Below are 4,049 nucleotides of genomic sequence, written 5' to 3'. Positions count from 1 at the left end.
TTGTATTGGGATTGCATTAAATGTGTAAATTGCTTTTGGTAGTATTGCCATTTTCACAACATTGAGTCTTCCTATCCATGAGCAAGGGATATGGAATGTCTGCTTTCTTTTTAATTTTCTTTTCTTTTCTTTTTAATTTTCGTCGGCTTGGGAGGCTTCATGTTACCAACCACTTTCTCTGCGTTGACTTCTGGAAGCAAACCTTCCTGCTGCTCTTCCTCAAAATCATAGACAGACAGACACATCCACATCTTTGCCCTCCTCTGTGTAACGTAGTTTGCTCTTTTTTAAATTTTCTTTGTTTTTTTTGGCTGGTGGCTGATAGTCAGGGTCTTTTTGCCATCTAGGATCTTCCTGAGGTGGAAGTTCCCCTTGCTCCAATGTCTCCACCTCTCCATTGGCCCCCACTTTCACCACTTGGAATCCTTCGGGCAAAGGCAAGGTGTCTTCATCTGAAGAAGGGTAGGGTCCAGCTGTTCCATCATTACCGTCTGTACACCACTGTTGACATCCTGGACCACCTCACCCCCTTCTGTCTGGTTCTGGGGTAGGTGGCAAGCATCCTCCTCCTGGCCCCCTTCCCAAAGTCTCTGTTAAGTCTTTCTCTCCTTTCCTTTAGTGAAAGTTTCAGACTCCTCCACAATGGCTTCAACTACCTCACCTTCCATCTCCCCTTCCAGTTAAATTACTTAACTCACCGCCCCCGCAATGAGCATAACTGAAGTTCCAAGAAGATGGATCATGTTTATCTTGTGGCTTCAAGAACCCCAGAATTATAACACCTTATACCCTCTTAGTACAGTGATGTGCCAATCGTGGTAATGGGCACCCATGGTGGACAGTGTTGGCTGGAGCTTCCCGACTATATCAAGCCTGGAAGCAGGAGCGGCATCCACTTCCAAAATGGCTTGCCTCTGGAAACTCTATGTACGAACAGTGTTCAGGCTGTTCGTTCATAGGGTCGCTATGAGTCCTACGACTCGACGGCATTAAACAACAACAACCGTCTTAGTAGCTGCAAAGTCAGTTTGAGGAAGGAAAGAACTAAGTTCTCAGCCTCCGGTCACTAACTGTTGACCAGAGCATCTTGTTCTTTGGCCCCAGATACTTGATCATTCTCCGTGCCACACACACCCCCCGCGGCGCCCGCTCTGGCTAGCTCGGCCCGCCCACACCAGCCACCGCCACCGCCGCTGCCGCCAAAGAAGCAGCGGGGCAGCATCACCTCTGGTATTTCTCTGCTGATATATCGTTCTAGTCATTTTTGGATCATCTTCAGCAGAATCTTGCTTGCATGTGATATTAATGATCTTGTTCAATAGTTTCCACACTCTGTGGGATTCCCTTTCTTTGTAATGGGAACAAATATAGATCTTTTCCAGTCAGTTGGCCAAGTGTTGGCAAGCGGTTGTTCTCCAGATTTCTTGGCACAACTTGGTGAGCACATCTATAGGGCAGCATCTGTTAGTTGAAATATGTCAATTGGTATACCATCAATTCCTGGGACCTTATTTTTAGCCAATTCTTTCAAAGCAGTCTGGACTTCTTCCTTCATCCACATAGACTTTTGCTCATATGTTGTTTTCATTAAATTCTTCTGTGTCTGCCAATTACTTTTGGTATAATGACTCAGTATGTTTTTTTCATATTCCTTTAATACTTCCTGGATCATTTTATATTCTGCCCAAAGCATCCTTAAGAATTGCTACTCGATGTTCGAATTTCCTCTACAGTCCCTTGAGCTTAAGAAATGCCGAGCGAGTTTGGCCCCTTTGATTTTCTGACTCCAGCTCTTTGCACATTTCATTATAATACTTTACTTTGTCTTGTCATGCGGCCTTTTGAAATCTCCTGTTCAACTCCTTAATGTCTTGATTTCTTCCTTCTGTTTTGGCTTCTCAGTGCTCTAGTGCAATATTCAGAGTCTCTTCTGACAGCCATTTCGGTCTTTTCTTCCTTCTCAGTCTTTGTAACGACCTTTTGCACTCTTCCTGGATGATAGTCTTGAAAGCTCCCCATAACTCATCTGGTCTTCGCTCATTAGCGTTCAAGGCCTCAAACCTGTTCCTGAGTTGAATCTGAAATTCAGGTGGGATAGACTCAAGTTCATATTTTGGTTCCCGTGGGCTTGATTTTACTTCTCTTAGCTTCAGCTTAAACTTGCTTATGAGTAGTTGGTGATATGTTCCACAATCAGCACTGGGCCTAGTTTTCACAGATGATATTGAGCTTTTCTAGTGGTTCTTTCCACAGATATAATCTATCTGATTCCTATGCCATACCATCAGGTGAAATCCACATGTATAACCTGCATTTATGTTTCTTGTAAAATGTATTTGCAATGAATAATTTGTTGATTGTGCAAAAGTCTATCATCCTATCTCCAGATATTTTCTGTCACCAAGTCCATGCTTTCCTTCTTCTCTGTTCCCAACTTTTGCATTCCAGCCATCCATTATTATTAATGCATCTTGATTGCATGTTCGATTGATCTATGACTGTGAAAGTTGGTAGAAATCATCTATTTCCTCTTCTTTGCCTCTGGTTATTGGTGCATATATTTCAATGATAGTGGTATTCACTGGACTTCCTTGTAGGCATCTCGATATTATCCTTAAGTATAATATTGTGTTACTCAGAGAATTGATGCCTTTGAGCTGTGGTGCCGGAGAAGAGTATTGAATAAACCATGGACTGCTAGGAGAACAAACAGGTTTGTCCTAGAGAAGGTGAAGCCGGAATGCTACTTGGAGTCAAAGATTCTGAAGCTTCATCTGACACACTTTGGGCATGTTGCAAGGAGGGACTGGTCCTTGGAGAGGGACATCATGTTTGGCAGAGTGGAGGGGTGGCGAAGGAGAGAAGCCCTTCGATGAGATGGATCAATTCTGTGACTGGAGTGGTAGGAATTAGTGCGTTTGAGATGGCTAGGTTGTCACAGGATAGAAGGCATTTAGAGCTCTTGTACATAGGGTCGCTAAGAGTGGCAAGCAACTCGATGGCACATAACAACAACAACACCACAGTATTATATTTCAAGATGCATCTAGAAATGACTTTTTTAACTATGAAAGGAACGCCATTTTTCCTCACCTTTTCATCTCCATATGAACATCTGATTCGAAATGTCCCATGCCAGTCCATCTCATCTTGCCAATATCTAATATGCAGATATTTAATAATAATAATAATAAAAGAAACTAATGGTGTTCTTTTGACCTTGCAAGTCTGTTAAGTACCACTATGAGTTGCTGAGCTACATTGATTCGCCTGTTCATGCCATTCATGGAATGTAGAAAAAAAATAAGCTAACAACTCCATGTTTTTTTCAATGCTGCAATGCAGATTTGGGGATACTGTTGTGTACAGATGTGGCAATTTGAGGGCTTGATATTCCTGAAGTTTACTCAATTGTCCAGTATGACCCTCCAGATGACCCTAAGGAGTATATTCATCGTGTGGGAGAACAGCTAGAAGACTGAGTAGAAGAGGGCATGCTTTGCTCATTTTGAGCCCAGAGATATTAGATTTCCATTGCTACTTGATGCAATCTAAGGTTCCACTAAGTGATTTGAATTTTTTTGGTCCAAAAGTTCTGATATTCAGTCTCAGCTTGAAAAACTGATTGATAAAAACAACTTTCTTCGTAAGTCAGATCAGGAAGCATGTAAGCCATACATTCTAGCACATAATTCTCATTCTCTGAAACAAATCTTTACTGTTAACAACTTAAATCTGCCTCAAGTTGCTCTGTCAATTGGTTTCAAGGTGCCTCCGTTTGTTGGTCTGAATGGGAACAACAATGAAATAAATATTTGCTAGAATCTTTATTTTCAAGGGCTAGAAAAAAGTTACATCTACCTCAGTTGCCCAAAGCTAAAATATGTTTTCCTTCAGTGTATATATTGCTTTAATATAAATTGCTTTGCTAATTTATTGTAAAATACAGGTGTGTATGATAGACAAGTGGTAGCTGTACCAAAAACAGTCCATATGTAATTTAAATATATGTAGTATATAACATATATTGTTGTTGTTGTTGTTATTGT

General features: G+C 41.3%; 1 pseudogene; it reads left to right on the top strand.

The window, feature by feature from the left end:
• Window positions 1-3,822, top strand: part of LOC102843497 — a 16,231-nt pseudogene extending 12,409 nt beyond the window's left edge.
• Window positions 3,823-4,049: the final 227 nt, after the last annotated feature.

This window comes from Elephantulus edwardii, unplaced genomic scaffold, assembly GCF_000299155.1.
Source record: "Elephantulus edwardii isolate Elephantulus edwardi_28Jun2011 unplaced genomic scaffold, EleEdw1.0 scaffold00241, whole genome shotgun sequence".
Taxonomy (NCBI): Eukaryota; Metazoa; Chordata; class Mammalia; order Macroscelidea; family Macroscelididae; genus Elephantulus; species Elephantulus edwardii.
Note: the sequence above shows the minus strand (reverse complement) of the source record. Positions and strands in the feature narration are given on the sequence as shown.